Source organism: Balaenoptera ricei, chromosome 20, assembly GCF_028023285.1.
Source record: "Balaenoptera ricei isolate mBalRic1 chromosome 20, mBalRic1.hap2, whole genome shotgun sequence".
Taxonomy (NCBI): domain Eukaryota; kingdom Metazoa; phylum Chordata; class Mammalia; order Artiodactyla; family Balaenopteridae; genus Balaenoptera; species Balaenoptera ricei.
In genome coordinates, this window is record NC_082658.1 from 96,627 (window position 1) to 107,554 (window position 10,928).

General features: G+C 48.3%; 1 long non-coding RNA gene across 1 annotated transcript; it reads left to right on the forward strand.

Annotated features, from left to right (window-relative positions):
* Positions 1-1,970: 1,970 nt before the first annotated feature.
* LOC132355972 (uncharacterized) lies at positions 1,971-2,937 on the forward strand. The gene is made up of 3 exons (XR_009499726.1): positions 1,971-2,081; positions 2,338-2,455; positions 2,708-2,937. It is a non-coding gene; the product is annotated as an uncharacterized LOC132355972 (long non-coding RNA).
* Positions 2,938-10,928: the final 7,991 nt, after the last annotated feature.

Sequence of the window (10,928 nt, forward strand, 5' to 3'; positions counted from 1 at the left end):
AGAAGCTGGAAAAGGCAGGAAGAACCCTATCCTGGAGCCTTTGCAGAGACTTCCATCCTGCAACACCTTGATCTCAGATGTCTGGTCTCCAGGCCTGGGGGAGGATGAATTCCTGTTGTTTTAAACCACCCAGCTTGTGGTCATTTGTTACAGAAGCCACAGAACAGTCACACAGACCCTGCTCTGTAGGATGCTGGAAGTGCGGGTCTCATTAAAGGCCAACAAAGGCTGGATCGCAGAGCCCTGAGAGTCAGCATTGGGCCCCAGAAATCCTAAAGCAGTGTCTGGACACCAGAACGTTGAGGGGTCAGTCGGAAGCCCATCCCTAAGGGTGCCGGCTGCACACGGCCTCCCCAGGTTTTTACGCCTGTGCATGTTGGGGATAAGTATTTCCATCCTGATTCAGGACTTCTGATATCACTGTTCACATTGCTAATTAAGAACCCACTAGTTACACAGAGGAAAACCCTACCAGGACACTTGCTCCAGTGGTAAACAATTCTGAAGTTGGTCACAGCTGGGGAATCGTCTCCCATGCAGCCAGCAGCCCCCCCGCAAGGAGCGTCCTCATTGCAAAGCTGGGGGACCGTGCCCAGGCGTCTCCGAGTAAACGTGAGCTGAGCCCCAGGCCAGCTGCTGCTGAACTTTTCCCACCCTTCCCAGGTAAAACACCTGAATATGTACAAAGACTTTAAAGCCTAGAGGAAAGGACTTGGAGTCAAACCAGTGACAGCACGCAGGCCGAGTTGGTGCCTGCAGGCCAGGCAGGATGGTCCTGGCCCCGGGCGCTCTTCTGGAAGCCTTCCATTTCCCTACCTGAGTTACCCCTCCTGTCCTGGCCCCCACAGCTTTTTTCTTTCCTCACCTCTACCTGGGAGAAATTCCAACAGCAGGTATGGGTGACACATCCTCTTCTTTAGCAGGTAGCAGACTGGCAACTCCTGCAGAAAGTCCAGCAGAGCCCCATTCACACCGGGCCACCCACAAAGCCGTGACCCCTCACTCCTTCCCACCACCCCAGCCCCGAGACTGCTGACGGGGCAGAGCATATGGCGTCAGGCACAGCTGCAAGGGCTCTTGCTGCCTGGAGGGGGTGTTTATATTGACCTCAACCCAGGCACACCTGGGGAAGGTTGGCCGGCAGGGTCAGGCTGCCCAGGTCAGCCAATCCGTGCCCATCAGGGACTCAGAGGTGCAGAACATGGGCCTTGCTGCACCCGCCAGGTCCAAGGAACAGGTGTGGGGTCCTGAGGGTCAGGATAGACATGGGGCTGCAGCTCTGCTTGTTTTCTAATCATTTTGTCTGGTCCATGAGTGGGAGACAATTTCAAAAAGACCCTCTCCTAATGAGAGGAACCCAGGAGTCAGGGAGAGGAGGGGTGGTGGGCGAAGACAGAGGCCTGGTGCCCCGGCTGCAATGGAAGCCTCTGGAAGACCCAGTGGAGGGAGGCCGCACAGAGTGAAGCCCAGGGTCACAGACCTGTCGGAGCTGCTGTTTGTTAGTTCGGGTCCTGCTCTGAGGTGCTCTGTGTCAGCTCTGACCAACAGGTGGGCTGGGGGTGCTCTGCAATGAGGGCTACGTGCACGGTTCCTGTGTGCCCAGCCCTGCCGGGTGCCTGCCCAGGGGAGCTCCATATCCTGGAAGGGGCCTGACCACAAGAGCCCCGTGGGCTGCTGGTTACCTGCTCAGGTGAGCTCCATATCCTGGAAGGGGCCTGACCACAAGAGCCCCGTGGGCTGCTGGGTACCTGCTCAGGTGAGCTCCATATCCTGGGAGGGGCCTGACCACGAGAGCCCCGGGGGCTGCTGGGTGCCTGCCCAGGTGAGCCCCATATCCTGGGAGGGGCCTGACCACGAGAGCCCCGGGGGCTGCTGGGTACCTGCTCAGGTGAGTTCCATATCCTGGGAGGGGCCTGACCACGAGATCCCCGTGTGCTGGGAGCGGGGCGTGTTTATGAGCGTCCTCTCTGTGCAGCCGGCACAGAGTTGCTTAGCAACTTCCCTGTGGGCAGTGCTGGGATGAAATGAGGACCAGGACATGCCACGGACCCCCTGAATCCCTGTCCATCCAGAGTGATGCGGTCAGTAGGCAGGTGCTGGCCACTGGGCTGCGTGAGGGGGGCCCCACGGGTACCTCTTGTGTCTTCCACCTGACACCACGGAGGCCTCCCCAGGACAGAGCAGACAGCTCTACCTGGGGCAGGTGGGAGCTCCTGGTGACCCTGCAGGGTACATGAGAGGGACGGACCAGGCAGGAGGGGGTGGGAGCCCAGGCAGAGCCATGGGGCTCGGGGCCGAGGGGGCTTTTCTGGGTCTCAGCTGGGAGTGGACATGCAGGTGGTGAGTGTGATCCAGGAAAGCTGCCCTGGTGACGTGAGGCTGAACCTGCTTCAGAGTGACAAGCCTTCCGGATGATCCCAGAACAGGATAGTGAGACGGATCCTGTTAGAAGAAGGTGAGTGAATCCCCCCAAGAGGAGGCTCTGTGAGCTGGCCCCGGGAGGGGGGCGAAGGGAACAGGTGTGGAAGCTGCGGGGAGTGGGCAGTCCCCCTGGGCGGGCGGCGGGTGCAGACCCCACTCCGTGGGCTCACGTCTGTGCTTCCGGCTGGATTACTTGGCCTCTCGGAGCCTCAGCTTCCTAGTCTGCTCGTGGCGTGATGATGCTGAGTGACATTCTCCGACTCTTTTTCACTGTCTGCCCCTCAAGCCTGTGAGAAATGGAATATTTCTTGCCATATCAGTAAACAAAGGATGTCATGGTCTTCAGCACTTGCAGCCCTCCAATGAGAGCCGGCGGGCCCTGAGGCACTCAGGATATGCAAATACAGAATGCAGGCCCCAGAGAGCTGAGGTGCACATCAAAGGAAGGATTTCAGCGAGCCCAGACTCTTGCATCTTCCCATACAAAGGAAAGCGCTCCATTCCTCACCTTGGGAGAGCTGGTTTTCCTTAGTTAACAATCACCTTTTGATGTTCCCCATTACCTGCGCCAGTCCCCTGCCCTGTCCCCTCCCCCCGGTACTTTAGCTCAGGGAGGAAGGAGCGCAGAGGGACTCGGCTGAATAAGGGGCCTGCGCGCCTCGGGAGGAGTTTTCAGCCGCTTTCCCCGCAGTCGGGAGGAGGGGCGCTGACGCTGCAGCCGGACCCTGCGCCTCCCTTGCCCCGTTTCCCCTCAGGACGCTCAGGCCGACCCCCTCCCCACGCCCACCAGGCCCCGCGAGCCAGGCCGAGGGCAGGGGCGAGAGGAGGGACCGAAGTTCCCGGGGACCAGACGCTGGGGGCCGCTCTTTCTGCACAGCAGCGGCGGGTGGCAGCGAACCGCTGCCCCTCAGAAGCTGGTCTTGTGCTGCCGCCCGGGCACCGGACCAGGCGGAGGGTCGGCGCCCACTCACCCGGCCCGCCGTCCCCGCGACTGTCACGGCTTCGGCCGCCGGGGCACCTCCAGAGCCGGCAGCCTCAGTGAGGCCGCCCTCCCCTCGGGCTCCGGGGCGGTTCCGTGATGGCGGAGGGAAGAGACCCCCAGCCGGGAGTTCCAGCTCTGCGGAGACGCGGGCTCCGTTCTGGGCTCAGGGGGTGGAACCGCTCTGCCCCGAGGCCTTCCGGGAGGGAGCGGGGCGGCGGGGGAGGGAGCCAGGAGCGCAGGGCCCCGTCGGGGGTCCTGGAGGGGCGGTCCGGCCTGGGGGCCCCGCCCACTGTGGCCGCAGCCCAGGCCTTTTTCCTGGAATCCTACACCAAAAAGTTAGAAAGATACACGGTCTATAGTAAATATTCACAAATGATTGTTGCTGCTCTGCTTACTATTCTATTAAAGGTGTAAAATCCATAAAACACTTTAAGTTCAAAATTAAATATGAATTTTTACCTTTCTAATTATGTCTCTGCTATTCCCAACTGTGGTTAATGAATCAGAGACTGTGGCATCACTAGTTAAAAATGAGCTTGTTAAAAAAATAGAACTCAGGCCCACCGGACCTACTGAATCACAATCTGCACTTTTACAATCTCCCCAGTGTACTTGTGTACCCATGAATAGTTGAAAGGTACATTTCTACCCCAACATGTCTTTTCTGTCTGAGAAATACACACATTTTATCCAGTTTGATATAAATAAAACACTCAAAAATGCATATGCCTGTGTTGAAACCATCTTTTTATCATTTCTTTTCCAGACAAGTATAGTCTCTATACTGGTTTTGTGGATCACATGCCATACTCTTTTCTTGTAGTTAGAAATAAGATAGAGAAAGTTACTTTGTAAAAAAAAAAAAATATATATATATATATATATATATATTAGTGGATAATTGAAGACACTCTTCTAAATTAAAACCAGTTCTCTTAACTTGCTGTTTTCTTCTTGGGTCACATTATGAACTCTTCCCATGGCCACATGGCATGTGTACTTTGAATTTCAGGGACTGCTGACATTCCAGGATGTGGCCATAGATTTCTCTCAAGAGGAGTGAGAATGCCTGGACCAAGATCAATGGGAATTGTACAGGGATGTGATGTTAAAGAAGTGTAGGAACCTGCTCTCCTTGGGTGAGGATACCTTCATTCCAGAATTCCTTATCCACCCACAAGGTTTAGAGTCCTTCATTTGTAGAATGTCTCCTGGAACCTTCTGCTTCCTACAATAGGGTTTCAGATTACAACGTTTCAGGAAAGATTGGGAGTTTGTGAGTATAATTTATCTTATTCTTTTAAAATTGCAGCCTCCCTTTTAATATACTTTATAACTGCTTGGGATGTGTCTATAGGAACTGTGTACTATATGCTTCTGTTATAGTCCTTACAATATTTTATTGTCTTATTTTCTGTAACACTTTTCCATGGATTCTTTGGGCTTAAGGTATATTAAAAGGGAGACTGCGATTCTGGGACTTCCCTGGTGATGCAGTGATTAAGAATTCGCCTGCCAATGCAGGGGACCCGGTTCGATCCCTGGTCCGAGAAGGTCCCACGTGCCACGGAGCAACTAAGCCGGTGGGTCACAACTACTGAGCCTGCGTGCCACAACTACTGAAGCCGGTGTGCCTTGAGTCCGTGCACCATTTATTTTTTGGAGAATAAAACCACCTCTGAGTGATTAAACTTTAGACCAGCTAGTCAAAATGCTTTATCACCTGTTCTTCTAAAACACTGATCAACGGAACAAGTTTTACTAGGGATAACAGTGTAATTGTATTCTAGAGTTCATATCGGCAATATGGTTTATGACCTTGATGCTGGATCAGGACATTTCAATGGTATAACTGCTATTAATTGTCTGTTTGTTCAACGATTAATGTCTCACGTGATCTGAGTTCAGACTGGAGTCATCCTGGTTGGTTTCTGTCTATTGCAGATTTCTCCCAGTATGAAAGGACAAGAGCAATACGGCTTGCTTTACAAAATGTCTTCAAACTAAATGATGATATAATCTACATTCAATTAATTTATACATACCCAACTGTAGAACAGGGTTCGTTACGGTGGCAGAGCCCAGTAATTATGTAAAACTGAAACTTTTTCTCCACTGGTTCAAGTCCTCTTCCTAAGAATGTGTTTATAATCAACATTCTTTCACAAATTACCCAATTTAATTCACCATAGCATTCCTCATATTAACTAAATGGAAAATCCTAGGCTATATACAAATCCAGAAAGGGCCAAAAATCATCAGCCCCCATGGATTATTACAACCCATTGCTGAGGCATTCAAATTACTTATTAAAGAACCACTATGTCCATCAACATCATCAATTTATATATTATTGCCCTAATGCTAGCCTTAACCCTGGCTCTCACAACATGAATTCCTCTTCGCATATCTTATCCACTAATTAATATAAATGTAAGTATATTATTTATATTAGCCATATCACACCTAGCCATCTATTCCATCCTCAGATCTGGATGAGCTTCAGATTCAAAATACTCACTCACTGGAGCTCTAGGGACAGTAGCACAGACAATCTCAGATGAAGTAATGATAGCAGTTATTCTATTCTCAGTCTTACTGATAAATGCATCATCTACACTTTCAACAGTAGTTATTACACAAGAACACCTATGACTAATTTTCTCCTGACCCCTACCCAGAATTTGATTATCTCCGCAGTAGCAGAAATCCAATGAAGCCCCACTTGATTTAACAGACTCCAGTCAAAACCTGTATTTGGCTTCAATGTAGAAAATGTAGCAGGCCCATTCACCCCATCCTTCCTAGAGAATATGTCAATTTCCTTATAATAAACATTTCCACAACAATCTATTTTTAGGAGCATTCGACAATACATTCCCTTGTATGGATGGGCCATGTTTTGCTTCTCCATTCATCTGTTAATGGACACATGTAATATGTGTCATGCTTCCTCCTGCGCTCTGCTCACACAGGGGGACTGTGCACCCTGTGGAGCTGGGCTTTCAGCCTCTGCACAGGACCCCTTGGTGTTGGTTTAAAGTTCAGCTTACACCCCAAGAATGACGAAAGGTGAAATCCTCATCAGCCCTGTGCGGTGCAGGCAGGGAGTCACAATTAATTATAGAGTTAAAAGCAGAGAGGGTAAGGGTGACTCAGCCATGGAAAAGGACTGAAGCACTGACACAGGCTATGATGTGGATGAACCTCGAAAACATGGTGCTCAGTGAGAGAAGCCAGACACAGAAAGACAATTAGTGGATTCCACTTACATGAGACATCAGAACAGGCAAGCCCACAGAGACAGAAAGTGGACTGGGGATGCCGGGGCTGTGGGAAATGAGGGGGGACCTCTAAAGAGTGAGGTTTGGGGGAGATGATGGAAATGTTGTCAAATGCATTGTGCTGGTGGCTGCACAACCCTGTGAATATGCAAAACACCACTGAGCCTAATACTTAAAATGGGTTAACTAACTGCGTGGTACAGAAGTTCAATGTCAATAAAGATGTTATCAAAAGCGAAAACCTGGAGGCTTCCAGGCCCACCTCCAGAATGTGAGAGCAGAGGTGCGGGGTCGGACAGGACCTGCGTGTCTGAAAGCCCCATGCGTCCAACCAGGTGGTCTGAGGGCACCTTGCGAAATTTCCCCTGTGGCATCAGAAGCATGGGGCACTAGTGTGGCCAGGCCTCAGGCACAGAGGCTGGATTCCGTGGCCTTGCTGTCCTCTCTTAGGGGCTGTGGCATCGTCTCCGTAGAAGGAGGTGGGTCAGCTTGAAGCCCGGTTCCCTCTTCTGCACGTTTCTTCTTTCTCTCCCAGCGATGGTGCCGGCTGAGCTGTGCCAGAGCAACCAAGGCAAAAGGGTCATGCACCGAATGACTGAGAACTTTGACAAGTCACATCTCCTGGTGGTCGGGTTCCCCCCTCCAGCCTCTTTCCTAACTGTCTCCCCACTTGGGAAGAAGCACCCTGAACGTAAGAATTTCTCTCTCTCTCTCTTTTATCTTTTTTTGTAACTTGTCTTTATGTTTAGAAGGGGGTGTAGCTGAACGTCAATGCTGCGTTTCTTTCTGCTGTACATCCACTTGAGTCACTTACAGAGAGACATCAGTAAACTCTTTTTCAGATTCTTACCAGTCTCGTGTATTGTTTTCCTGTGATTACAGTGTGTTGAGTCGAGTTCTGTGTGCTATACAGTCACTTCTTATCAATTACCGCTTTTGTCTATGGAAGGGTAGGCATTCCAATTTCAACCTCCTGGGTTATTCCTCCCCCACCCCCACCTTTCCCCTTTGGCAGCCATAATTTTGTTTTCTACATCTGTGACTCTGTTTCTGTTTTATAAGTTAGTTCATATGTATGCATTTTTAGATTCCACCTATAAGTGATTATCTTATGATAAGTCTCTTTTTCTGTCTGACTTATGTCACTTAGAATGGTTGTATCTAAGTCCACCCGAGTTGCTACAACTGGCCTTATTTCATTGATTTCATGGCTGAGTAATATTCCGTTGTACATATGTAGCACATCTTCTTTATCCATTCTTCCTTCCAAGGGCATTTAGGTTGCTTCCATGTCTAGGCTCTTGTAAACAGGGCTGCACTAAACTTTGGGGTGCTTCTGTCTTGTGGTTGTTTGGTTTTCCCAAGATATATGCCCACCAGTGGAATTGCGGTATCCTCCGTAGCTCCATTGTTTAGATTTTTAAGGAAACTCCATTCTGTTTTCCAGAATGGCGCTGTTAGCGGCTTACAGTCCCATCATCAGTGTAGCAGGGGTCCCTTTTCTCCACGCACTCTCCAGCATTTCTTGTTTGTAGACTTTGTGATGATGGCCATTCTGACTGTTGTGAGCTGATACTTCTTTTTTAATATATAATTTATTTATTTATCTATTTTATTTTTCATTGAGTTGGGTCTTCATTGCTGCGTGCGGTCTTTCTCTAGTTGTGGCGAGCGGGGGCTACTCTTCCTTGCGGTATGTGGGCTTCTCACTGCGGTGGCTTCTCTTGTTGCAGAGCATGGGCTCTAGGACTGCAGGCTTCAGTAGGTGTGGCTCGCAGACTCTAGGGTGCAGGCTAGTTCATTAGTTGTGGCACATGGGCTTAGTTGCTCCGTGGCATGTGAGGTCTTCCTGGATCAGGGCAGGAACCTGGGTCCCCTGCTTTGGCAGGCTGATTCTTAACTACTGCGCCACCAGGGAAGTCCCCCGATACTTCTTTGTAGTGTTGATTTGCATTTCCCGAATATTTGGTTGCCCAAAAAGGGCTTTCAGTTTTTTCCATAAGTTTTTATGGTCCTTAAGCTGGCCAGAATGGTTCCACCTGCTCGTTTATTAAAGTGAAACATCTGCCCTCGGATTATTAATCTGAGGGGCTATGAGGGATGTAATGCAGCTGCTGGTTACCTTGGTAACTGATGAACCAACCTGTCGTCACTTCCCCGTATAAACAGTGGTCCCCTCCTCCCCTGAGGAGCGCAGATGGCTCCCATGGCCTACCTGCCGTTTGCCATTAAGTGGTGCGCTGGTGCTCCGGACCTTTCTGCTTTGCAAGAGTAGGATCCTCTATCCAACAAATCATTGACGTCTCTGTTGCTATCTCCTGGCTCTTTTCGGTCTCAGAGCTGGGCAAGTATAGGCCTTGCAGGCCTTCTGGGTGCAGCCCACCAACCACATAGTGATTCAATATTTTTATAGATTATACTCCATTTAAAGTTATTTTAAAATAATGGCTATATTCCCCTGTGCTGTAAAATATATCCTTGTTGTTTATTTATTTTATATATGGTAGTTTGTCTTAATCCTATACCCCTATCTCTCCCCTCCCTACTTCCCTCTTCCCACTGGTAACCACTAGTTCTCTATATCTGTGATTCTGCTTCTATTTTGTTATATACATTGATTTGTTTTATTTTTATTTATTTTATTTTATTTTTTTGTCTGTGTTGGGTCTTCGTTTCTATGCGAGGGCTTTCTCTAGTTGTGGCAAGCGGGGGCCACTCTTCATCGCGGTGCGCGGGCTTTTCACTGTCGCGGCCTCTCTTGTTGCGGGGCACAGGCTCCAGACGCGCAGGCTCAGTAGTTGTGGCTCACGGGCCTAGTTGCTCCGCGGCATGTGGGATCTTCCCAGACCAAGGCTCGAACCCGTGTCCCCTGCATTAGCAGGCAGATTCTCAACCACTGCGCCACCAGGGAAGCCCTGTTTTATTTTTTAGATTCCACATGTTAGCGAGGATGTGGAGAAAAGGGAACCCTCTTGCACTGTTGGTGGGATTCTAAATTGGTGCAGCCACTATGAAGAACAGTATGGAGGTTACTCAAAAAACTCAAAATAGAACTACCATGTGACCCAGCAGTTCCACTGCTGGGTGTATATCCAAAGCAAACGAAAACACTAATTCGAAAAGATACATGCACCCCTATGTTCATACCAGCATTATTTACAATAGTCAAGATATGGACGCAACCTAAGTGTCCATCAACAGACAAATGGATGAAGAAGATGTGGTATGTATATATAGCAGTACAATGGAATATTACTCAGTCATAAAAACAGTGAAATTCTGCCATTTGCAACAATGTGGATGGACCTAGAGAGTATTATGCTTAGTGAAATAAGTCAGGCAGAGAAAAACAGAAAAATGCCTTCCATCATTACTATTGAAAAATAGTTGACTATTGTTTAGAGGTCAGTCTAACTGCCGTGCCTTTAAAGGTAATTGTCTTTTTTACTCTCAGGATTTTTCTCTTTACCTTTGTTTTTTGCCATTTTACTATCATGCATCTAATTGCAGATTTTTGTTTTATTCCTTCCAGTTTTATTGAGATCTAATTGACATACAGCATAATGACTTGACATTCGTATATGATGCAAAATGATTATCATAATGTTTAGTCCATCACCTCATACGGTTACAATTTTTTTTTCACCTTGTGATAGCTTTCGGGGTCTACTTTCTTAGCAGATTTATTTAAATTTATTTGCATGGGGTTCCTTGGATCTCTTTGATCCATAGATGAATGTGTTTCTTCAGTTCTGGGAAATTCTCAGCCATTTTCTCTTCAAACATTTCTTCTGCGTCATTCTCTCTTTCTAGGACTTGATCAGATGCACATTAGATCTCTCATTGTACCCTCCTTGTGTCTTACTCTCTTTTAGATTTGTTTCTACTCCATGTTTCGAGCTGGATAGTTTATTCTAATTTATAAATTCTAATTTATGTTTAACATATATTTATATATTATACATAATTGACATATAAAATTAGTTTCATATCGAAAAATATGTCTAATTAATGAGTTCATTAATACTTCCTATATTTTATCCAATCTGGTGTTTATCTCATTCACTGTACTTTTTAAAAATATTTATTTATTTATTTATTTTGTTATTTATTTATTTAGGCTGCATTGGGTCTTTGTTGCTGGGCACGGGCTTTCTCTAGTTGCAGTGAGCCAGGGCTACTTTTCACTGCGGTGTGTGGGCTTCTCATTGCGGTGGCTTCTCTTGTTGCAGAGCATGGGC